Source organism: Artemia sp. Qi Xiang Cuo, chromosome 14, assembly GCF_049724085.1.
Source record: "Artemia sp. Qi Xiang Cuo chromosome 14, ASM4972408v1, whole genome shotgun sequence".
NCBI lineage: Eukaryota > Metazoa > Arthropoda > Branchiopoda > Anostraca > Artemiidae > Artemia > Artemia sp. Qi Xiang Cuo.
Window position 1 is genome coordinate 61,691,415 of NC_142807.1, and position 27,593 is coordinate 61,719,007.

Here is a 27,593-nt window from a genome sequence, read left to right on the forward strand (position 1 = left end):
CAGGTCGTCCTCGTCTGGGGTGGTAGGACGTCATAAAGAAAGATTTAAAGGAAATGGGAACTTCGTGGGCAGGTGTAAAAAGGGAGGCTTTGAATAGAGTGGGGTGGAGGAGGAGCGTGTGTAGCTGTGTTGGCCTCAGGCGGCTTGGTGCTGGGGTGAGTTGTTAGTAGTAGTAGTAGTAGAATGTTGAACTGGAGGTCTAGATGGTTGCTTAACAGGGTGTCATCCGAGACGATAATAGTGGTAGTTTGAAGTTCCGGATTGTCAAACAGGACAAATCGAGGTTTGAGGTTGACCCAGAATTATGAACATAAAAGAAAGGTTTAGATCTAGGTAGGACAGACATGCCAAGTAAAAGAAGCATTTGTGTAAGCGCAAGTGATGGGTCATACAGGTTCGTGTTGAAGACACCACAAACGACAAGCCACCTGTTTATAGCTTAAGTTTTATGGAGAATCTTTGATCGTGACATACAAGCTGATGCAAACTATTACTTAGAAGTGTGGGTACGGTAATTAGTCGGCATATAAATACAAAACAATATAAAACATCCTACCTCAATAGCAGTATAAATATCACTCAAACCTAACAAAGAAACGGCGAATATTGTAATATTTACTGGCCTTAGAAGAAACTGGTGAACGCTCTAGCAATGACAGACAATTTTCACTTAAAAGGTACTCAGCAAGACACACAATATCAAAAATACTGTGCGGATTTTCAATAGTTTCTAGCTTTTCACGGGCATCATTTATTTTCTGATAAAATACTAACATGATTTTTTGACGCCCTAGAGCTGTCACATTATTTCGTTGGCCTTGAGCGGGAAGATGCTTTTTAACTTCTACACAAATCTTTGGTCTTTGGGGATAATATGATCTGTCACAGCCCCAAAGGAAAATGCTGCAAGCTATGAAATTAGCCTATTCGTCAAATATAGTATTTGTTATTGGGAAGTATACATATACTTTTTCGGGAGAGGGAACGAGGGGAATTTGCCAGAATTTCATAAACGTAATTTGTTTCTTTGTCTATTTTCTCTTTGGTGATTTAATTCTAAATTTGGAGACTTTCTGGGGAAATTGTCTGGCGGAAATTTTCAGTGGGGTTGGAATTCTCTGGGGGATTTTTCCGTTGAGAGGGATTTTCTACTGGAGAAATTCTAAATGGGGATTATCACCAGGAGACATTCTCCCCGGAGAAATTTTCCATGGGAGAATTTTTTTATTGGGGGAATTCAAGTCCAGGAAAAAAAATTTCAACAAAGGGGGGAGGGGGGAGGATTTCCGGCATGAATGTAAAACTATCAGAAAGGAAATAAAAAACAAGTGAGTTTTCGAATGCCAGTATACAAAGGAGAATTTTTCTGGCGGAATTGTCCACACGAAATTTCATTGTGGGGAATTTGAAGTGAGGATGGAATTGTCCGAGGGTAATTTCCCAGGAGATGCATTTTAAGCAGTAGGACGATACATGAAGGAATTTTTTATGGGTGGGGAAATTTGCATGCAGTGAGAGGCAGATTTCCCAGCATTATTCTAAAAATGATCAGATATTAAGTTTTAAAAAAATAAGTTTTATCAACTGAAATTGGAGCAAGATTAAAGCTTAAAACGAACATAAATAATTCCGTATATTAGGGGAACCGCCTCCTCCTCAATACCCCACTCTTTACGCTTAAGTTAAACCTTTTGTTCCAATTCTTAAAGAACGACTCCGACTCATGTCATCCCCAAATGTATGGTTATTGGACCTTTCAACTATGGTGAATAAAACGAATATCGCCAACTTTTGATACGATTTCTTCGTGGAAGTAGGGGCTTGGGGGCCTAGTTACCCTCCAATCTTTTTGGTCACTTAAAAAGGGCACTAGATATTTCGATTTTCAGTCAAATGAGCACTCTCCCGATCTTCTAGGATTACTCGTTCAATACAATCATCCCTGGAGAAAACAAAAATTAAACCAGTAAAAAAGCATGCGTGATCTTTCCGCTAGCGAAAAAAAAATGCAAAATTTCACATTTCTGTATAGGAGCTTGAAACCTCTACTTCGAAAATTCCCCCTTTTTCGAATATTAGGTGAATGTTTTTGGTTTCTTAGATTTTGATGGTGAAAATTTAAACTGAATTTAAGCTTTATAAATGTGGAAAAATATAAAAATTCAATTCTTCTGATGTATCTATTGTTATGAAATTCTGTTTTTAGAATTTCCGTTGCTATTAAACCAATTCGCACCTTACCTACAGTTCGTTACCGCGAACTGTTGGATTCTCTAGTATGTATTTTCTGTCTACTCTAGTTTTGCCTTATTTCCTAGGCCTGCTTCTAGTTTTTCAGGAATGATTTTTAGTAATTCTTTCTTGAATCTGATATAAATGCAGTGACCCAGTGAATAACCCCTGCCAAGTGATTTTCCACAAATTAATTATTTAGACACAGCATGATTTTTCATTTCCACTTGATGCCAAAATGAGAACTCTGCCGACAAAATAAGAATAGGAACAGAAAAAGTATTGATAGATGATTTTTTTTAATGTCAAAATAATTCTTTTGGGAGTGATTAGAGTCTTTGATATAACAAAACAAAAGTAAAGAGAAATTTATGTACTAAAGAGACTAACTGTTGGATTCTCTAGTATGTATTTTCTGTCTACTCTAGTTTTGCCTTATTTCCTAGGCCTGCTTCTAGTTTTTCAGGAATGATTTTTAGTAATTCTTTCTTGAATCTGATATAAATGCAGTGACCCAGTGAATAACCCCTGCCAAGTGATTTTCCACAAATTAATTATTTAGACACAGCATGATTTTTCATTTCCACTTGATGCCAAAATGAGAACTCTACCGACAAAATAAGAATAGGAACAGAAAAAGTATTGATAGATGATTTTTTTTAATGTCAAAATAATTCTTTTGGGAGTGATTAGAGTCTTTGATATAACAAAACAAAAGTAAAGAGAAATTTATGTACTAAAGAGACTAACAAGTCTGAGCTTTTCTGCAGTAAAATTGATTAGCTCAAAATTTGAAGTTTCTCAAGAATCAAGTGTCAATGCAGGTAATTTTGTTAAACAACAAAAGCACGAAGAACAATAGGGAAATATTTTTGCAAGACAGTGGAGATAATTTGAATGAATATTTCGGCCCCATGTCCAAGGGCCGTCCTCAGAAAGACAAAAATATATAAAAGAAAAAAGACTCACAACAACATGCGACCAATAAAACCAAAAATTAAAAAAATTTCAAAGCAGTCCGTTTGTATGTTTGTTACGGAGCAACATTTTGGTATCTTCCTGTTTTCTCGTTTTTTTTTATGCTGTCAGTTTCAGTCTGATGCCCCAAACCCATAAGGGTCTAACCTCTGCAGATTGTACACAAAGTTTGGAGTTTTAGCTTATGTGTATAAGTATTTTAAGTGAGGTTGTGGCCATTTTGGGAGTTCCTTGAGGCTACAAAGAAGGGAACATATGCTTCGACACAAATAGTAAACAGTATAGAGGGAAAAAACGATTTATTGTTGTCACATACATAGAAAATACAAAGTAATACAACTTAAATGAACAATGGCGGTTCTGATAGCCCACAAAGACAATCTTAGATGCATGCCTTGGAACTTTGAGAGCGAGAGCCAAGAGCTAGAGTAGAGTCAGGAAAGGCTTGAAGGGAGGGGTGAGGAGGGTTGACTCTCCCCCGTAGTTTTTGTAAAGTTGCATAAGTCGTTTATTTTTACCTCACTGAGGTCTAGGTGCTCAATACTGAAACAGTCTATGTTGCATTTCCTTCTCCCAGAAAGACTTTTGCATTTTCAAACTTTTCGGTAAAGAAATGGCTGATTTTTACAAAACTCAGCTTCAATTGAAGATATTAAATACCGCGAATTCACTTGGAAATGGAATAGAGTCGTTGTATTTTTTTGTTTAGTTTTTATATTTTAAAGTTGTTTTTGAATAGAGTCGTCTAGCTTGCGGACAATTCTGTCTAAAAAATTCTTCTTAGCATTCTTTCATTTGAATAAGACTTTACTCTCTGATCGGTTTCTCGATCACTCCAGACATACCCCTTCCGTGGAAATTATTTCCCGGAAATCAAAACACGCGGAAAAAAGAGTAGAATGGCCCCTATTGACACGGACAGGGCTCCTTATATGGGCATAGAATACTGACAGGGCTCCATATATGGGCATAGAGTCATTAGGGAGAACATGTGGTTAATGGGGATCAATGACCTCTTTTTCCAATGTGTCAACAACAACAACATCGACCTTGACATTCGCTGAGAGCGTGCACTTACAACAACAACAACATCGACCTTGGAACACCTGTGCTGTCGACCTCAATTCACCTATCGTGAATCAATAATTCCCCATAGAAACAACAAATTAATTCCCATTTCTTGACAGATCAATCAACCAATGACATCATCTGTCAGACTTTTAAAATTTTCGCATAGAAACGATTCTCCAGGAATAGATCCAAGTCATTAATGTCTTTGCCTCGGAAACAACTCTTTTGGTCGAACTCCAAAGGATATTAATAGCCAAAGGCCATGGAAACAATTCTCCAAGAAACATCTTAGCGATGAATTGTTTTAGCGCGGGAATCAGGTTTCTTATTAATTTGAAATGCATTAGCGCAGAGATGCCAAAAACAAAAGGAACACGCTGAATTACGTTTAGGGATTATTTGGGCGAAACTGTTTTAGACAGGTTATGGAACTATTTCGGCGAAACAGTTAGAGACATTTTAAAAGATGATTTTTGAAGAGATTTTAGAAGAGAATTTAATGGTGAAACTCTGTAGTCGTTATAATACACAAGTTTCATTTGAACAGTGTTGTGAGGTCCTCTAACCCAACCCAAAGGGTTCCAATCCTCCTACCCCAACCCCGAAGGAAGCCCCCGGACCTCAAAGGCCCCCCAAGCTCCCAAAGAGCCCCCAGCCCCCCAAAGGCCCACCCAGACCCCCAAAGGCCCTCCTCTGGTCCTCAAAGGTCCCCCGGGCTCCCAAAGGGCCAACCGGCCCCCAAGGGTCCCCCGGCCCCCCAAAGGTCCTCCCCCGGTCCCCAAAGGTCCACTGGGCCCCCAAAAGACCACCCAATCCTCAAGGGCCCCGGATCCCCAAACGCCCTCCCTGGGCCCCAAACACCCTCCCCCGGTCCCCATACATGCACACAAAAACTTACAAACACACGAAAACTTACACACACACACACGAAAACTTACACACACACACGAAAACTCACACACACACACACGCAAACACAAACACAAACACCCAAAAAATTACACACACACACACAAAAAAAAACACACACACAAAAAAACTTACACATTCATAATAAAAATTACATGCACACAAAAACTAATATGCACACAAAAACTAACAAACACACCCACACACAAAAATTACACACACACACACACACGAAAACACACACACACACGCAAAAACTCACACGCACACAAAAACTTACACACACACAAAAAATAAAAAACACCCACATAAAATTACACACACACACAAAAAATTACACACACACACACACGAAAACTTACACACACACGCAAAAACTTACACACACACAAAAAAACTAACACACACACACACACACAGAAAAAAAACTAACACATTCACAAGAAAAATCAAATGCACACAAAAAAATACAAACACACAAACACAAACAAAAATATAACAAAAAAACACATACACACACACACACACACACACACAATCATACACACACACACACAAAAAACTAATATCAACACCTAAAGGATCAGACCCGCAAAAAAATACACACACACACAAAAACTAAGACAAACAAGAACAAACTTAAAAGCACAAACAATTAATCAAGCGCACACACAATAACACACACACAAACACTTACTCACACGCACAAAAACTTACACACACACACAAAAACTTACACACACAGACACATTAAAACTTACACACACACGCAAAAACTTACACACACACACGCCAAAACTTACACACACACACACTCAAACTAAAACACATACACACACACACAAAAAATAACACATTCAAACGAAAACTTACAATAACACAAAAACATACATGCTCACAAAAACTTACACACACACACACAAAACTTACACACACACACACACTAAAACTCACACACACACGCCAAAAAATAAAAACACACAAAAAATTACACACACACACACACACACACACACAAAAAAACAAACACAAAAACACAAAAAACACACACACACACGCACAAAAAATTACACACACACACACACACAAAACTTACAAACACACACACACGAAAACTAACACACACACCCCAAAACTTACACACACACAAAAACTAACACACACACACACACAAAAACTTACACATGAACACAAAAAACTCACACACGCACGCACAAAAACTTACACACACACACACACACAAACTTACACACACACACACACGAAAACTTACACACACACTCCAAAACTTACACACACACAGAAAAACTTACAAACAAACACACACACACACACACAAAAACTTACACATGCAAACGAAAACTTACATACACACAAAAACTTACATGCACACAAAAACATACACACACACACACACACACAAAACTTACACACACACACACACGAAAACTCACACACACACGCCAAAACTTACACACACAAAAAAACTTACACACACACACACACACACACACACAAAAACTTACAAACACACACACACACACACACAAGAACTTACACGCACACACACGAAAACTTACACACACACGCCAAAACTTACACACACAAAAACTTACACACACACACACGAAAACTTACACACACACACATAAAACTTACATCCACACACAAAAGATTAGACACACAAAAACTTACACGCACACACAAAAACTTACACCCACACGCAAAAACTTACATGCACACAAAAACTTACATGCACACAAAAACTTACACACACGCACAAAAACTTACATACACACCAAAATATTCCTTTATTACCTCTGCAAAACGGCTAAAAATGAAGAATTCATACACATTTTCAACTAGCTAAGGGTAAGTGTTTTAAATATGAGCCATTCTATTGCGAAAACACACAAAAGTTATAAAAAATACAAAATAATCCTTTATTACCTCTGCAAAACTGATAAAAATGAAGAATTCATACTAATTTTCAACTAGCTAAGGGTGAGTGTTTTAAATATGAGCCATTCTGCTACGAAAACGCACAACAGTTAGAAAAATTAAGAATGTTCATTTAATAACTCTGCAATAATTCTAAAAAAGAATAATTCTTACAAATTTTAAACTAGCTAAGGGTGAGTGTTGTAAATATGAACAATTCTGTTGCGAAAACACACAAATGTTAGAAAAAATACAAAATAATCATTTATTAAATCTGAAAAACGGCTAAAAATGAAAAATTCAAACACATTTTCAACTAGCTAAGGGTAAGTGTTTTAAATATGAGCCAGTCTGTTGCGAAAACACACACAAGTTAGAAAAAATACCATATATTCATTAATTAACTCTTAAATCATTCTAAAATTGTAGAATTCTTAATATATTTCAAATCTATAAGTGGAAGTTTGGTTTTTATGATACTTTATGTTGATAAATAACAAAAAAGTTAGAGTAAATTAACTAAATAAATAGATTAAATATTAAATACTTGAAAAATTTAATAAGTATTAAACATTATAATATAGATACTTTTAAGTGTTTTAAATATTATACATTCTGTAGAGAAAACACACAAAAGTTAGAAAAAATACAAAATATTCCTTTATTACATCTGCAAAACGGCTTTTATAGAAGAATTCATACACATTTTCATCTAGCTAAGGGTAAGTGTTTTAAATATGAGCCATTCTGTTGCGAAAACACACAAAAGTTAGAAAAAATACAAAATAATCCTTTATTACCTCTGCAAAACGGCTAAAAATGAAAAATTCATACATATTTTCAACTAGGTAAGGGTAAGTGTTTTAAATATGAGCCATTCTGTTGCGAAAACGCACAAAAGTTAGAAAAAATGCAAAATAATCCTTTATTACCTCTGCAAAACTGTTAATAATGTAGATTTCATACTCATTTTCTTGTTTCTAAGGGTGAGTGTTTTAAATATGAGACATTCTGTTGCGAAAACACACAAAAGTTAGAAAAAATGCAAAATGTTCCTTTATTACATCTGCAAAACGGCTAAAAATTAAGAATTCATACATATTTTCAACTAGCTAAAGGGTAAATTTTTTAAATATGACCCATTCTATTGCGAAAACACAAAAGTTAGAATAAAAAAAAAATATAAATTTAATAACTATTCAAAAAGTCTAAAAATGAAGAATTCATACACATTTTCAACTAGCTTATGTTAAATGTTTTAAATATGAGCCATTCTATTGCGTAAACACACAAAAGTTAGAAAAAAAACAAAAAAATCCTTTATAACCTCTGCAATACGGCTAAAAATGAAGAATTCAGACACATTTTCAACTAGCTAGGGGTAAGTGTTTTAAATATGAGCCATTCTGTTGCGAAAACACACAAAAGTTAGAAAAAATACAAAAAGTAAATTTATAACCTATACAATAAGTGTAAATATGAATAATACAGACAACATTTAAAAGAGATAAGTGTATGTTTATAAAAGATGATCCTTTATGTTGAGAAAAAACAAAATAGTTGGAAAAAATTCAAAATAATACATTATTACATCTGAAATACGGCTAAAAATAACGAGTTCATAAAAATTTTGATATATCTAAAGGGTCAGTGTTTTTAATATGAGCCATTCTATTTCAAAAAAAAACAAAATTTATAAAAAATTCAAAATGTTAATTTATTACATCTGCAATACGGCTAAAAATGAAGAATTCATACACATTTTCAACTAGCTAAGGGTAAGTGTTTTAAATATGAGCCATTCTATTGCGAAAACACACAAAAGTTAGAAAAAATACAAATATTCCTTTATTACCTCTTCAAAACGGCAAAAAATGAAGAATTCATACACATTTTCAACTAGCTAAGGGTAAGTGTTTTAAATATAAGCCATTCTGTTGCGAAAACACACAAAAGTTAGAAAAAATACTAAATATTCCTTTATTACCTCTGCAATACGGGTAAAAATGAAGAATTCATACACATTTTCAACTAGCTAAGGGTAAGTGTTTTAAATATGAGCCATTCTGTTACGAAAACACACAAAAGATAGAAAAAAAACACAATCTTCCTTTAATACCTAAGCAAAACGGATAAAAAATAAGAATTAATACACAATTTCAACTAGCTAAGGGTAAGTGTTTTAAATATGAGCCATTCTGTTGCGAAAACACACAAAAGTTAGAAAAAATACAACCTGACCCCCCTAATTGAAGGATATGAATTAGAACCATGGGAAAGTAATTTCATCGTATTTTGTATTTCCCACAAGAGGACACTTTTCGAGTAAAAGTAAAGAGCTACCAGACTAAACTAAAGATATGATGAAATAATAACGAATAATTGTTCAAACTTAAATTTTCTGTATTACGGGAATAGTTTATTTTCGAACCATTATATCTACCAAAGGTTCAATACCTGAGTTAAACTAAGAGGTTTCAATTTCAGGAAAAAATTACATTTTGACAACATTTGACAATTTACCAAATTTAAAGTTTTGTTTAGTTTCAAAATGTTTTCTGTCACTCATTTTCTTTTAATCATTCACAAACAATACTAAAGAAAACCACTTCCCACGGTTTATTGATTTTAAATTATTAAGAAGGCTATTATTTCATTGAAATATACATTTTACATTTTAATTTTCATGCTTTTGATAAGTATCTTGTCCTTTTGGTGTAAATTTCAGCTGAAGGCTTATTTCATCATATTTTGCTTATTTTCGTTGGAAAACACACTGAAAAGACATATTATTGAACTCACATCAAACCTTGCCGGGCTTGCATTTGAAGAACCTTCCATTATTTTCTATCTTGTCCTCTATTTCAGCATATACTGACTTTTAAAGCTTTTCAACGCTTTTTAAATATACTAACTTAACGGTTATTTATTTACAAAATCGTGCAAACTGTTGATTTAGAACAATAATTACCTTTCTATATATCAATTAACACTCACTAGAATTGCCACTTTTCACTCGCGGAGAATGGTTTCAAAACAATACTTCTTACATCACATAGACTAATTGTGTCAAACGAGACATCTTCAATGCAGATTAATTAATTGTTACGTTCGATTTTGTTTTGGACATAGAAGAGCATCAATGGGCAGTGAGAATTTCTGTAAAACTATCAAAGATTGATTAGGTGTATGGTTAGGCTAGGTTAGATTATGTTAGGTTAGGTTAATTTAGGGTAGACTAGCTTAGCCTACGTACGAGAAAGAAAAGTTCTTAGGTGTGGAGCTCCCCCACCGCCTCAACCATCGCTCTTGAAATCCCTTGAATTAGGTTAGAGACAGACCAAAAGTTAGGTGTATGGTTAGACTAGGTTATATTTTGCTTGATTAGGTTAATTTAGGGTCGCCTAGTTTAGCCTCTGTATCCCCCCCCGGCCCCCCCCGCCTCAACCATCACTCTTGAAGTCCAGTGAATTAGGTTAGAGACAGACAAAAAGTTAGGTATATGGTTAGGTTAGGGTAGATTATGTTAGGTTAGGTTAATTAACGGCAGCCTCTTTTGTTAAGGTTTTTTATTTGGGGGGGGGGGGCTCCCGCCCCCTCAACAAAAAGTTAGGTATATGGTTAGGTTAGGTTAAATTATGTTAGGTTAGGTTAATTTAGGTTAGACTAGCTTAGCCTACGTACGGCCCCCCCCATCCCCGGGGGTCCCGGGGACTGCAACGCGCCCCCGGGCGGGCCCCCCCCCACCCAGGGTAGGTTACCAAACATTTCAAGGTGACCCCCCCCCCAACCCCGGGGCCACGGGACCGAAAGCCTGACACGGGTAGGACCCTCACCACCAAGGTCAGGTTAGGTTAGATTAGGTTAAGTTACCTAACATTTCTAGGTTAACTTACATCAGGTTAAGTGGCGCACCACTTAACCTGATGTAAGTTAACCTAGAAATGTTAGGTAACTTAACCTAATCTAACCTAACCTGACCTTGGTGTTGAGGGTCCTACCCGTGTCAGGCTTTCGGTCCCGTGGCCCCAGGGGTGGGGGGGGGGGTCACGTTGAAATGTTAGGTAACCTAACCTTGGTGGTGGGGGTCCCACCCATGGTAGGCTTTCAGTCCCCGTGGCCCCGGGGGTGGGGGGCCGTACGTAGGCTAAGCTAGTCTAACCTAAATTAACCTAACCTAACATAATCTACCCTAACCTAACCATACACCTAACTTTTTGTTGAGGGGGGCGGGAGCCCCCCCCCCCAAATAAAAAACCTTAACAAAAGAGGCTGCCGTTAATTAACCTAACATAATCTAACCTAACCTAACCATACACCTAACTTTTTGTCTGTATCTAACCAAATTCAAGGGATTTCAAGAGCGATGGTTGAGGCAGCGGGGGAGCTCCACACCTAAGAACTTTTCTTTCTCGTACGTAGGCTAAGCTAGTCTACCCTAAATTAACCTAACCTAACATAATCTAACCTAGCCTAACCATACACCTAATCAATCTTTGATAGTTTTACAGAAATTCTCACTTCCCATTGATGTTCTCCTATGTCCAAAACAAAATCGAACGTAACAATTAATTAATCTGCATTGAAGATGTCTCGTTTGACACAATTAGTCTATGTGATGTAAGAAGTATTGTTTTGAAACCATTCTCCGCGAGTGAAAAGTGGCAATTCTAGTGAGTGTTAATTGATATATAGAAAGGTAATTATTGTTCTAAATCAACAGTTTGCAGAATTTCGTAAATAAATAACCGTTAGGTTAGTATATTTAAGAGCGTTGAAAAGCTTTAAAAGTCAGTATATGCTGAAATAGAGGACAAGATAGAAAATAATGGAAGGTTCTTCTAATGCAAGCCCGGCATTGTTTGATGTGAGTTCAATAATATGTCTTTTCAGTGTATTTTCCATCGAAAATAAGGAAAATATGATGAAATAAGCCTTCAGCTGCAATTTACACCACAAGGGCAAGATACTTATCAAAAGCATGAAAATTAAAAATGTAAAATGTATATTTCAATGAAGTAATAGCCTTCTTAATAATTTAAAATCAATAAACCGTGGGAAGTGGTTTTCTTTAGTATTGTTTGTGAATGATTAAAAGAAGATGAGTGACAGAAAACATTTTGAAACTAAACAAACCTTTAAATTTGGTAAATTGTCAAATGTTGTCAAAATGTAATTTTTTCCTGAAATTGAAACCTCTTAGTTTAACTCAGGTATTGAACCTTTGGTAGATATAATGGTTCGAAAATAAACTATTCCCGTAATACAGAAAATTTAAGTTTGAACAATTATTCGTTATTATTTAATCATATCTTTGGTTTAGTCTGGTAGCTCTTTACTTTTAGTCGAAAAGTGTCCTCTTGTGGGAAATGCAAAATACGATGAAATTACGTTCCCAGGGTTCTAATTCATATCCTTCAATTAGGGGGGTCAGGTTGTATTTTTTCTAACTTTTGTGTGTTTTCACAACAGAATGGCTCATATTTAAAACACTTACCCTTAGCTAGTTGAAAATTTGTATGAATTCTTCATTTTTAGCCGTTTTGCAGAGTTAATAAAGGAATATTTTGTATTTTTTTAACTTTTGTGTGTTTTCGCAGCAGAATGGCTCATATTTAAAACACTTACCCTTAGCTAGTTGAAAATGTGTATGAATTCTTCATTTTTAGCCGTTTTGAAGAGGTAATAAAGGACTATTTTGTATTTTTTTTAACTTGTGTGTGTTTTCGCAACAGAATGGCTCATAGTTAAAACACTTACCCTTAGCTAGTTGAAAATGTGTATGAATTCTTCATTTTTAGTAGTATTTCAGAGGTATTAAAGGAACATTTTGCATTTTTTCTAAGTTTTGTGTGTTTACGAACTAGGATTTCTCATATATAAAAAGTTTACCCTTTAGCAATAAGACCTGGATTTTTAAACATAATATTAAAGCATTTATTCATAATTAATACAGGAGCCTTTTGCATTTTTTCGAACTTTTGTGTTTTTGTTTATGTAATATAATGGCTCATATTTAAAAAATTTACCCTTATCTAGTTGAAACTGTGTATGAATTCTTCATTTTTAACCGTATTGCAGAGGTAATAAAGAAATATTTGTATTTTAGCTAACTTTTGTGTGTTTTCACAACAGAATGGCTCATATTTAAAACACTTACCCTTAGCTAGTTGAAAATGTGTATGAACTCTTCATTTTTAGCCGTTTTGCAGAGGTAATAAAGGAATATTTTGTATTTTTTCTAACTTTTGTGTGTTTTCGCAACAGAATGGCTCATATTTAAAACACTTACCCTTAGCTGGATGAAAAGGTATATGAATTCTTCATTTTTAGCCGTTTTGCAGAGGTAATACAGGAAGATATAGTATTTTTTCTATCTTTTGTGTGTTTTCGCAACAGAATGGCACATATTTAAAACATTTACCCTTAGCTAGTTGAAAATGTGTATGAATTTTTCATTTTTAGCCGTTTTTCAGATGTAATTAATGGACATTGTGCTTTTTTTATTATTTTTGTGTATTTTCGCAATAGAATTACTCATATGTAAAAAATTTACCCTTTAGCTAGTTGAAAAAGTGTATGAATTCTTCATTTTTAGCCGTTTTGCTGAGGTAATAAAGGAATATTTTGTATTTTTTCTAACTTTTGTTTGTTTTCGCAACAGAATGGCTCATATTTAAAACACTTACCCTTAGCTAGTTGAAAATGTGTATGAATTTTTCATTTTTACCCGTATTGCAGAGGTAATAAAGAAATATTTTGCATTTTTTCTAACTTTTGTGCGTTTTCACAACAGAATGGCTCAAATTAAAAACACTGACCCTTAGCTAGTTGAATATTTGACTGATTTCTTCATTTTTAGCCGTTTTGCAGAGGTAATGAAGAAATATTTTCCATTTTTTCTAAATATTGTGTGTTTTCGCAACAGAATGGTTCATATTTAAAAAATTCACCCATAACTAGTAGAAAATGTGTAAGAAGTTTTAATTTTAACCAGTATTGCATAGGAAATAAAGGAATATTTTGCATTTTTTCTAACTTTTTTTTGTTTTCGCAATAGAATGGCTCATATTTAAAATACTTAAACTTAGCTAGTTGAAAATGTGTATGAATTCTTCATTTTTAGTCGTTTTGCAGAGGTAATACAGGATTATTTTGAATTTTTTCTAAATTTTGTGTGTTTTCAGAACAGAATGGCTCATATTTACAACACTTACACATAGCCATTTGAAAATGTGAATGAATTATTCATTTTTATACGTTTTGCAGAGGTAATAAAGGAATATTTTGGTGTGTGTGTAAGCTTTTGTGCGTGTGTGTAAGTTTTGTGTGCTTGTAAGTTTTTGTGTGCATGTAAGTTTTTGCGTGTGGGTGTAAGTTTTTGTGTGTGCGTGTAAGTTTTTGTGTGTCTAAGCTTTTGTGTGTGGGTGTAAGTTTTTGTGTGTGTAAGTTTTCGTGTGTGTGTGTGTAAGTTTTTGTGTGTGTGTGTGTGTGTAAGTTTGTGTATGTGTGTGTGTGTGTGTGTAAGTTTTTGTGTGTGTAAGTTTTGGCGTGTGTGTGTAAGTTTTCGTGTGTGTGCGTGTGAGTTTGTGTGTGTGTTTGTGTGTGTGTGTAAGTTTTTGTTCTTGTGTTTGTGTTTGTTTGTTTGTTTTTTTGTGTGGTTTTTTGTTAGTGTGTTTGTTTTTGTTTGTGTGTCTGTGTTTGTTTGTGTTTGTGTTTGTGTGTTTGGCTGTTTGTTTTTGTGTTTGTGTATGTTTGTGTTTGTGTTTGTTTGTTTATGTGTGTGAGTTTTTGTGTGTTTGTACTTGGGTGTGTGTGTGTGTGTGTGTGTGTGTGTGTGTGTGTGTGTGTGTGTGTTTGTTTTTGGGTTTTTTTAAGTTTTTGTGTGTGTTTTTGTGTGTTCTTTTTTGTGTGTTTTTAAGTTTTGTGTGTGTGTGTGTGTGTGTGTAAGTTTTTGTGTGCATTTAAGTTTTTGTGTGCATGTAAGTTTTCGTGTGCATGTGTTAGTTTTTGCGTGTGTGTGTGTGTGTATGTGTGTCTTTTTTTTCGTGTTTGTTTTTTTTGATGTGTGTGTTTTTATTTTCGTGTGTGTGTGTGTGGAAGTTTTGTGTGTGTGTGTGTGTGTGTGTGTGTTATTATTTCTGCGTGAGTGAGTGAGTTTTTTTTGTTTTCATTTGTAAGTTTTTGTGTGTGTGTGTGTGTGTGTGTGTTTGTTTTTTTGTGTTTGTAAGTTTTTGAGTGTTTGTGTTTTTTTTGTTGTGTGTTTGTTTTTTTTTTGTGTTTGTGTGTGTGTAAGTTTTTGTGCTTGTGTGTTTGAGTTTTTTTTGTGTTCTTGTTTTAGTTTTTTTGTGTGTGTGTGTGTGTGTGTGTGTTTGTGTGTAGGTTTTTGTGTGTGTAAGTTTTGGCGTGTGTGTGTGAGTTTTCGTGTGTGTGTAAGTTTTGTGTGTGTGTGTGTGTGTGTAAGTTTTTGTGTGCATGTAAGTTTTTGTGTGCATGAAAGTTTTCGTCTGCATGTGTAAGTTTTTGTGTGTGTGTGTGTGTGTGTGTAAGTGTTTGTGTGTGTGTGTGTAAGTTTTTGCGTGTGTGTGTGTAAGTTTTGTCGTGTGTGTGTAAGTTTTCATTTGTGTGTGTGTGTAAGTTTTGACGTGTGTGTGTAAGTTTTCATGTGTGTGTGTGTGTAAGTTTTTGTGTGTGTGTGTGTAAGTTTTTGTGCGTGTGTGTAAGTTTTTGTGTGTTTGTAAGTTTTTTTGTGCATGTAAGTTTTTTTGTGCATTTAAGTTTTTGCGTGTGTGTGTAATTTTTTGTGTGTGTGTGTAAGTTTTTGTGTGTCTTAGATTTTGTGTGTGGGTGTAAGTTTTTTGTGTTTGTGTGTGTAAGTTTGTGTGTGTTTGTGTGTGTGTGTGTGTGTAAGTTTTTGTGTGTGTAAGTTTTTTGTGTGTGTGTGTGTGTATAAGTTTGTGTGTGCATGTAAGTTTTCGTGTGCATGTGTAAGTTTTCGTGTGTGTGTGTGTGTGTGTGTGTACGTTTTTGTGTGTGTGTGCTAGTTTTGGCGTTTGTGTGTAAGTGTTCTTTTGTGTGTGTGTGTTAGTTTTTGTGTGTGTGTGTAAGTTTTTATGTGTGTGTGTAAGTTTTTGTGTGTGTGTAAGTTTTTTTTTGTGTGTGTGTTTTGGCGTGTGTGTGTGTGTTTTATTGTTTTTGTGTGTGTGTAAGTTTTTTGTGTGTGTGTGTTAGTTTTTGTGTGAATGTAAGTTTTTGTCTGCATGTAAGTTTTCGTGTGAATGTGTAAGTTTTTGTGTGTGTGTGTGTGTGTAAGTTTTTTTGTGTGTGTGTGTGTGTAAGTTTTGGCGTGTGTGTGTAAGTTTTCGTGTGTGTGTGTGTAAGTTTTCGTGTGTGTGTGTAAGTTTTTGTGTGTGTGTTTGTGTAAGTTTTCGTGTGTGTGTAAGTTTTTGTGTGCATGTATGGGGACCGGGGGAGGGTCTTTGGGGCCCAGGGAGGGCGTTTGGGGATCCGGGGCCCTTGAGGATTGGGTGGTCTTTTGGGGGCCCAGTGAACCTTTGGGGACCGGGGGAGGACCTTTGGGGGTCCGGGGGACCCTTGGGGGCCGGTTGGCCCTTTGGGAGCCCGGGGGACCTTTGAGGACCAGAGGAGGGCCTTTGGGGGTCTGGGTGGGCCTTTGGGGGGCTGGGGGCTCTTTGGGAGCTTGGGGGGCCTTTGAGGACCGGGGGCTTCCTTCGGGGTTGGGGTAGGAGGATTGGAACCCTTTGGGTTGGGTTAGAGGACCTCACAACACTGTTCAAATGAAACTTGTGTATTATAACGACCACAGAGTTTCACCATTAAATTCTCTTCTAAAATCTCTTCAAAAATCATCTTTTAAAATGTCTCTATCTGTTTCGCCGAAATAGTTCCATAACCTGTCTAAAACAGTTTCGCCCAAATAATCCCTAAACGTCATTCACCGTGTTCCTTTTGTTTTTGGCATCTCTGCGCTAATGCATTTCAAATTAATAAGAAACCTGATTCCCGCGCTAAAACAATTCATCGCTAAGATGTTTCTTGGAGAATTGTTTCCATGGCCTTTGGCTATTAATATCCTTTGGAGTTCGACCAAAAGAGTTGTTTCCGAGGCAAAGACATTAATGACTTGGATCTATTCCTGGAGAATCGTTTCTAAGCGAAAATTTTAAAAGTCTGACAGATGATGTCATTGGTTGATTGATCTGTCAAGAAATGGGAATTAATTTGTTGTTTCTAAGGGGAATTATTGATTCACGATAGGTGACTTGAGGTCGACAGCACAGGTGTTCCAAGGTCGATGTTGTTGTTGTTGTAAGTGCACGCTCTCAGCGAATGTCAAGGTCGATGTTGTTGTTGTTGACACATTGGAAAAAGAGGTCATTGATCCCCATTAACCACGTGTTCTCCCTAATGACTCTATGCCCATATATGGAGCCCTGTCAGTATTCTATGCCCATATAAGGAGCCCTGTCCGTGTCAATAGGGGCCATTCTACTAAAAAGCCCGTGGATAATTCCCCCGGGACATCTCCACACGAAAATTTGGCAAAGAGAATGTAAGACAATTAAAACGATTTTCTTATAGTAATTCTGTCAAATCCCCCCCGTGTAACATTTCCCCTGGAATATTCACCCCCTCCCCAGAAATGTCCCTCCCCATGGAAGATTCTCCGTATAGAAATCCACCCCAAGCACCCCCCCCCCCCCAAAATGTCTGTGTTCTTCCCAAAAACAAATACTATACGTAAACAATGGGCAAATTTCATAATTTACAGTTGTCTCGCCACGGACTGTGGGGGTAGTCTTAGACCTAAGGACATAGTTATTTGATATTTCAACTATACTGAACAAAATGGCTATCTCAAAATTTTGATCAGATAATTTTGGGGGGAAAATGGGCGTAGAAGGGTGTCTAGTTCCCTCCAATCTTTTTTATCACTTAAAAAGGACACTAGAACTTTTAATTTCAGTTCGAGTGCATCCTCTCCCGATCTTCTAGGACTATTATTTCGATGCAATCGCCACTGGTAAAAAAAAATAATAATAATAAATAAACACGCATCCGTAATCTGTTTTCTGGCAAAAATAGAAAAATTCACAATTTTGCATATAGGAGCTTAAAACTTTTATATTGAATTGAATTGAATTTATTTATAAACCTTTGAAATATAATAATGAAAGGAGTATAAAAAAAAGAAAAAAGAAGAAGAAAAGAAAAAACAAAAGCAAAAGAAACTGAGGGATATTGAAGTATAAAACAAAATTAAAACTCATTGAACAATCGCACAAGCATAGCAATAAACCAGAAAATGACAGCACAAGCCAATAAAACAAGCACATAGACAAGCACGAATAAAACAAGGATAAAACTTATGGAACAACCACACAAGCATAATAATAAACCAAACAATCATACAGTATATATAACAGACACAACAACAGTAGATTTGAAATACCCATTGTTTTAAAAGGGAACACCATGGGTGTCCATTTCTTCCCCGATTTTAAACTTCAAGGAATCGCCCAATAGTAGGTTTGGGGTTAAGTCGAGCGTATTTCCTATTGGCCCGAGAATCACTTTCCCAGGGGGGAGGCGGAGACGATATTTAGCATACCGGAGTTGCTTTAATTCCGTTGCCGAAAAGGTACGCCAAAAAGGTGCAAGGTATAAGAAAAATTCGGGAGCGCATATGAGTTATATAATTTTGCTAGCAGCTGGCGATTAAAACGAAGTTTATTGGAAACTATGCCGCCGTAGGCACTGGACGTCCGGTACTGGAAATGGTGAATGAGAAGTTTTTTAGTTGTTTTAAGAGGGTTACCGGTTGGGAGGCTAAGATAATTCATTTCCACTTTAGAAGCAGCGAGTACTTCATTAAGATCAACATTAAATCCTTCGGGAACCGGGTCCCAGTTGAATAGTACCACTTCTGACTGTTCAGCGTTAAATTTAAAATTTATTTTTGAATACTCTCGACTCAAAATGGAAAAATCTTTCTCAAACACCAGCACCGTTTGGATGGGGTTAAGGACATCGTCTACATAAGCAATATGAGACATATCTATTCTTTCGAGAATACCGAAAGAGACTGCCTGAGATTGTGCGTCGAGAATACAGTTGTTAAACACTATTGAGGATGTAAGGGCGCCCTGCCTTACTCCACGACGAACAGGTATGGTTATCTCTGTAATCATTCCGTGAGGCAGATTAACTATGACAGTTAAATGAGTATATATATCATACAAAGTATGAATAATGCAGGTACTGACCCTACGCTTATACAGTTCAGTGAGGATATGCGCGTGACTTGTCGAATCAAAAGCACGACTGACATCATGGCTCCCTAGAATAAGTGGCTCTCCAGATTTATCAGCATCAATCAAAACTGACGACAGTGGCGTCGGTGCATGAGCGAACCTTATTCCTTTCTGAAACCCAAATTGGTGTGGTGGCATATAGCATTTATCAATCAGCTCAGGCATTATCAACTTCTCAAAAATTTTACAAAAAGTTGTAGCTACCGTTATTGGCCGATATGACGAGCACCCATTTAGGTTTTTTTTTTTTTTTTTTTTTTTTTTGGGAAAGGAGTAAGACGGCCAGTTGAAAACGAGGCAGGAAATATTAATTTTGTAAAAACCATTTGGAAAAGAAGGGCAAGGTGGGAAAAAAGAAAAGGGGTTCCATATAGGAGGTGTTTGGCGCAAACGTGATCTGTACCTCTTGAAAAAGGTTTCTTAATTTTACGAATTATATTATGAACATCCAAAACTGATACAGTAAATATTGATTTGTCCCCTATTGAAAGTATATTTTCGAGTGTAACTTTGGAACGATTTTCTATTAGTGGGTCTGGTTCAGAAAACTCTCTGGAGAAATGTTGTTCCCATAGTTCGGGAGGGATATTAAATGACTGGTTTGGCTTTTGTTTTTGTTTATGTGTTAAATTTTTCAACAAAAGTCCTGGGTTATTAAAAACAATTTCAGAAAAATTGGAACGAAAAGTAGGTCTATGTTTCACTAGCTCTTTTGAAAAACGGCGTTTGGTGGATAAACGGATCTGGTTTACGATACCAGTTCTGGGAGGGCCACAATCTATCCAGGTGCTTAGCTAGAATTTGGCCCTATTACAAGGCTCAACAAGTAAAGAATTCTGGGACCAGTACTTCACTTGGGATCCGACTCGTACTCTGGTGCAAGGGGCAAACTGCTTTTCTGCTTATGATAGAGTATTTGAAATTAGTCACGCATTTATGTTTAAGTACATATGATTTTCAATGATTGAAGACGAAGTCTAACTGTGGAGAAGCTCACATGGTATTTTATAGTTGCAAGAACATTATCAATATAATGCTGGAACCGGAGTATATCAATTATTAGAATATTAGAGTTCTCTTGTACACTGAACCTTAAGGTGCGGTTTTTATTAAGATTCCTTTAATGTTAGGGGGTGTTCCCCCACCCCCCCATTTCAAAAATCAGGAAAATGTTTTCAGGCTCATAACTTTTGATGGGTAACACCACGGCCGTATCCTGGGGGGGGGGATTACCCGGTTTGAACCCCCCCCCCCCGAAATTTTTGACCGACTCGAAAATAAGTCGAAAATTAGTAAAACCTAGGTAAAAATCAGTAAAATTAGTCGAAAACTGAGTCAAAAATTAGTAAACCCTCCCCCCCAAAAGAGTCAAAAATTAGTAAAACCCCCCCTGAACAAAAATCCTGGATACGGCCCTGGGTAACACTAAACTTGGTGAATCTTGTATATTTGGAATCAGAACAATAAGCTGATTCTTTTGATGAATCTATTGATATTAAAATTCCGTTTTTTAGAGTTTTGGCTACTATTGAATTGAGTCGCTCTTTACTTACAATTTTATACCACGAACTGTGTGACTAGACTCAATTTATTGGGCTATATTTGAAATATTTTAAATAATTTAAGTAACCAGAGAAACATACCAGCTATGGAAAAAAATCGTAGAAATTTCAAGAATTTGAGTGGGGGATGAGCCTAAACGAAACAAAAAAGATGGTGCTTTTGAATAAAGGGGTATATACAAAAATTTCAAAACCTGTATTTGAGGACTTCTTCTAATATAATATGAAATCCTCCATATAAAAACAAAATAAACGAACGTGTTAAAAGTAGGATTTTGTTCTACAGTTCCATATTCCCATTTTTACAAAAATTTAAGTAAAACTGCAGAATTTAGGATAAACCATAAATGCTCATAGTATTTTCCAATATTTCTTATTTGAATCTTACATTTTTTGGCTCTTGGGGGGGATTTCTAGGGAAATTCTTCATGGGTAAGAAAACTTCTGAGTGGTGGACCTTTAAGGGGAAACTTTACACTGGGAAATTTTCTTGAATTCCTACATGGAATTCTTTTATTTGTCTTACTTTCTCTTTGCCGACTGGGTTTTATACGTGGAGATTTTAAGAATAATTGTCTTGGGTAAATTTTCACCAAGATTGAATTTTCTAAAATGTTTTTCCATAGATAGGATATTTCTGTGGAAGGGGAGACGAGCTTCCTGGTATTATTTGAAAAACGATCAAAAATTAAATTAAAAAAAATAAGTTTTTTCAATTGAAAGTATAAGGAACAGCATTCAAAATTAAAACGAACAAAAATTATTACATATATGAGGGGGGGTTCCCCCTCCTCACTACCTCGTTCATTACGCTAAAGTTTGACTTTTTGTCCCAATTCTTCAAGAATGACTCCTTACAAAATGAATCGTTTAATTAGAACAATAAGAAGACTTTTTAAAAATACTGAAAAAATTCAGTGTGGAGAGCGAGATAGTGAGGATGGGGCAACCCAAGGCCGTACCCAGAGAGGAGGTTAGGGGGTTTGAACCCCTTTTCTCCCAAAATGTTTGTCTGACTCGTAAAATCATAACAAAAATGTAAATAAACAAATTTTTTATGCGTTTTTTTAGTTTTTTGTGTACCCCCCCCCTGAAAAAAATTCTTTGATTAACCCTCCCCACGAAAAAATCCTGGGTATGGCCTTAGGCCAACCCCTCCGTATACATTAATTTTTGTGTATTTTAAGTTTGATTGTTACTCCCTACTTTCAGTTTTTTTTATTTTATTTCATATCTTAAAGTAAAAAAATTAAAGTAAAAAAAATCCTCTACTTATATTAACTTTAGCCTATTTTTAATCGTTTTCTCGCCAGTTTTAACTCTTATTTAATTTCGATGCATTTCAAGTGAGACGCCAAATATTCAAATATTATATGAAAATGTTGGCATTTTGAATGCAAGTAATTTGATGGAAAGGAATCACGACTGTGGTTGTGCCAAAAATTAGTTTCTCTTTAGTGTGTTAGTCTCAAGAACTTTGTTATACACTTCCACAAACATGCTTTGAATTAATTTCTGGAAAGGAAATAAGATTGAGCATGAAACACAAAGAAATAATGATAATAAAAAAATTACATTTCCTAAGCTACAATCAGAAGCTAAAGCTCAATCCTGACAGATGGCAAATTTTGCTTCGGCTGCCTGACTTTATTTTGCCCGATCTAGTCAACGAATGGTGTCAACAGTGAGTTTTATAATTTATTTTATTAGTCTTGAGAATATTTTTCGTCTCTTACCAACAGAGCCATATCGAGGGGGTTCCCTGATTTGAAGCCCCTCCCTCCCCAAAATTTTTCTCCGTCTCGCAAAAAAGCAAAAAGATACATGTAAATAAATGTGGTTTACACTTCGTAAAGTTTCTTTTTGTAAACCTCCACCCGTACAAAAACATACACTAAAAAATTAAGAATACGACCCTGTTAATAGAACATTCCGAGGAATGTTGACATTTGAACAAGACAGCTGATGCTAACAAAGCTCACTGAAAAGTATTACTACGAAAGAAAACTATTACTTCCAAAATTAGGAAATGCACATGTTAGGCGTCACACACACACACACACACACACACACACACACACACACACACACACACACACACACACACACACACACACACACACACACACACACACACACACACACACACACACACACACACACACACACACACACACACACACACACACACACACACACACACACACACACACACACACACACACACACACACACACACACACACACACACACACACACACACACACACACACACACACACACACACACACACACACACACACACACACACACACACACACACACACACACACACACACACACACACACACACACACACACACACACACATATATATATATATATATATATATATATATATATAAATATATATATATATATATATATATATATATATATATATATATATATATATATATATATATATATATATATATATATATATATATATATATATATATATATATATATATATATATATATATATATATATATATATATATATATAATCGGGCAAGACGTCTAAAACACTTTCTCTTTGGATTTTGATGTCGTCTCGGCTGTTATGACCAACTGCAAAGATGTCACCTCTTGACAAATTAAATCTCTTTATTTTGCTTTTCCTGATCAAGCAACCTCATTGGAATTGTCGTAATCAATACGTACTTTTGTCATACTATATAACTTTGGATGTGATTTACCCTAAATGTAAACACGTATATAAGACATGTCACGATTATAGTATTTTTTACAAAATTAACAAAAAGGTTATGTTTTGTCAGTGCGATATCAAAGAAGCCATCTGCATCCATCCATTTTCGACTGAATTTCTGAATTTTCAAAGATGCTGATAGTTTTGATTTAATTTTCTGTTTTCTTATTGTCGACTAGTTCAGTATTTTTATATTCAATGCCATTTGTATTTACCCTCTGGCATTGGATTTATATTTATTGACTTTGTATCCAAAGGCATTAGCTGGCTTTGCTACCTATATCAGAAATTGCATTGTATTCTCTATCTGGCTCATTGCTTTCATCTTTCAACTTCTCATTCCATCATTATCTCAACGCGTGGAGTTGATAATAATATAATGCCAGTACTCTGCTGCTCTCTACTCTGGTCAGTTGCTTTGATACTCTGATTGCAATTTTAGGGAACTGGAATTTTGAGATACGTTTCTTTATACATTTTCGTGAACGATTGATATATAAAAAAAAGCTATAAAGTATCTGCACCTAGCCCAATTCACAAACAGCACAAAATTCAATCCTCATTAAGCACAAAACGACACAATCTCACAAACTAAGAAGTAAAACGAACAGAAATTAACCCGTAGGTGGGCTGCCTCCTCCTTAATACCCCGAGCCTTTACGCTAAAGTTTCATCTTTCCCCCCATTTGCTAAATAACGACTCTAGAAACACAACAGCTGTTTAATTAAAATTATGACCTTTTTTAAAAGTAATAAAAGGCATTGGCGTGAAGAGAAGGGTACTGAAAAAAAGGCAGTCGCCCTCTTATACGGAACATTTTCTTCTCGTTTTATTTTTGATATTGCTCATTACTTCCAGTTGAAAAAATGTGTTTTTTTATTTGATATTGTAAGCATTCTACATATCACTGCTCTGTGTTATCAGTTTTGCTTTTATCTCTTGTAGAGCCTGTACCTTTCAACATTTGTCTACCATTGAGCTTTTTTACTGCACACAACCTTTTGATAATAACCGTTTGAAAATTATTTCATATATGGAATAGTTTCTGTTCGTTTCGAGTTGTAATGTAGCTACTTACTTTCAGTTAAACAAACTTGTTTTTTTTTTTTTTTTCTGATCGTTTTTCAAAAAATTCCAGTAAATCTGGCTAGCCCTCCATAAAATCTACCCCCCCCCCCCTCATGGAAAAATCTTCCGTTGAAATTTCATCCAACGTAAAGTGCACCCCCCTTCCGTCAAATTTCCTTCATACAGTTCTATCCTCGCCGAAAATTCCCCCTCCCCGTAAAATTGCTTCCGGGCGATTCAGCCTGAAAAATTCTCCTTGGCATTCTTTTATTTGAATAAGACTTTAATCTCTAACCGGTTTCTTGATCACTTCTGGAATGCCCACTTCAGCGAAAACTATTTCCCGGAAGTCAAAATATGCGGAAAATAGCCCCAGGATTGTTCCCCCTGAACATCTTCACATGAAAAATTTGGCAAAGAGAATTGAAGACAATTAAAAAGAAATTTCGTACGGTAATTCTGTCAACTCCCCCCCTCAGTGTAACATTCCCCCGGAAAATTCACCTTTGGATATTCCCTCTCTAAGGAAGATTCTCCCTATAGAAATATACCCCAAGCACAAACACCCGACAAAAAAATGTCTGTATACTTCCCATTAACAAATAATGTGCGTGAACAACGGGCAATTTTCATAACTCACAGGCCTCTTCCCACGGCCTGTGGGGGGTCATTTTACACCTAAGGACATTTGATCTTTCAAATGTCAAGACTTATTTGATCTTTTAAGTAAACTGAACAAGATGGCTATCTCAAAATTTTGATCAGATAACTTTTGGGGGAAAATAGGCATGGGAGGGCGGCTAGTTGACCTCCTATCTTTTTGGTCACTCAAAAAGGGCACTAGAGTTTTTAATATTCGTTCGAATGAGCTCTCTCCCGATCTTCTAAGGTCATTATTTTAATACGATCACACCTCGGGAAAAAAAACCCGCATCCATGTTCTGTCTTCTGGCAAAAAAAGCAAAATTCCACATTTTTATATAGAGGAGCTTGAAACTTCTATAATAGGGTTCTCCGGTACGCTGAATATGATGGCTTGATTCTCATTGAGATTACTTGACTTTTAGGGGTTGTTCCCTCCTAAGCAAAAATCTGGCAAGTTTTCTCAGGCTCGTAACTTTTGATGGGTAACACTACACTTGATGAATCTTGTATATTGAAATCAGCATAATAATTCGATTCTGTTGATGAATCTACTGATACTAAAATTCCGTTTTTTAGAGTTTCAATTACTATTGAGGCGGGTTGCTCCTTACTTTCAGTTCGTTACTACGAACTGTTTGATTACATCTTTTCATCAATTACAATATATTCAAAATCAGATAAAAGCAATATTAATCCATTTAAAGTCCATATCCATAGTGTCGCATGGTTTTGCAATTAGCAGACATGTATTTATGAGTTTTATCATTTCCTTTCGTGGTAAATTAGATTAGTCTCACTATTAAATCAGGCTAGATGTTTGGCAGTGAGGTTCTTTTTTTTCACTGGCTGAAAAACCTATTGGACAGCTTTTAATCTCTGCGTCCAAATTAAAGAGCTACGTATCTTGGAAAAAAAGGTTACAACTATTGACCTTCAAAACCTATGACCTCTAACTGAAAAATTCATCTGTGATATTTTTTCACCGAGTAATTTGGAAAGTTTTCTTATTTGTATTTTATTTTCAGTATGCCAATGTGCCGTTCATAAACGTTGTCATGACAAAATTTTGGGAAAATGTCCAGGATCTGGCAAAGAATCACAGAGCACAATTGTAAGGATATTTTTTTAGAAAATTGTATTCATGTTTATTTTCCTGTATTAGACATGACATAGTTAGCTTCTATATTATTAACTTTAATATGATATTTATGATTCCATAATTATTTTTAATTCTCAACACTATTTTGTTTATAATCGTAATACTATAACATCGATTCTATATTGTTTAATTATTCTTGGAATAAACTTAAAACCAGAACAGAATTAACAAGCGCCATCTGCCAAATCAAAGGCTTACTGAAGAAAGATTGGTAAGGTTGGTATAACAAAAAGTATGTCCAGACTGTGCAACATTTTATTTGGCCACTCTCCGTAGCAGTTTGAAGACACATTGACTGACCTTTTTTAAATGTCACATAATAATGACAGTTACAATAAAAGATATTTGTTCATCTGATGAACAGTTGTTAAAAAAATATTTGTAATGATAAAATTATTGAAAACCCTAAGAAAAATACCCCGAAGAAGGAGGAATGGTAGATAAAACCTACACATTGGCATTTGTTTCCCCATATTCAATATAATACCTATTTTCAAAAAAAGCACAATAATTTAAAAACATCCTACCAGCTCTTTTCTTAGTGTTTTTATTTGTGAATTTGTGGTTAGGACTGAAGACAACTATTTTTTTCGCTAGTTTTTGCTATAACATTATTTAGCATAAATAATAGTTACTCAGAGTCAGTTTGAAAATGGAAGGTAAGAAAAACCTTAGGGCTTTCGGAAAAACTTAGGCTTATTGTGCAATTGGAGTCACAAGCTCAATTTCCTATCACAATATAAACTTATAGAACCAAAGAAAACAAAAGCGATGGCACGGATGTGATTATTATTGTTTTGTTAATTGATCTTTTCATTGTTTATCTTTTCTGTTTATTGTTATATGTTTTGTTATCTGTTATCTCTTTATTGCTTATATTTTCTGTTTATTTTTTATAAGAAATGTCCTTGCAACCTTAAGTAAGCAATAGTTCTCCCAT

At 35.5% G+C, this 27,593-nt stretch overlaps 1 protein-coding gene across 1 annotated transcript in view; it reads left to right on the forward strand.

Annotated features, from left to right (window-relative positions):
• Pkcdelta (Protein kinase C delta) overlaps positions 1-27,593 on the forward strand; it is a 260,317-nt gene that overhangs the window by 24,015 nt on the left and 208,709 nt on the right. The window contains exon 3 of the mRNA XM_089100650.1: positions 26,520-26,605. The gene's annotated coding sequence lies outside the window, so the exon portion shown is untranslated. The remainder of the gene's footprint in view (positions 1-26,519; positions 26,606-27,593) is intronic.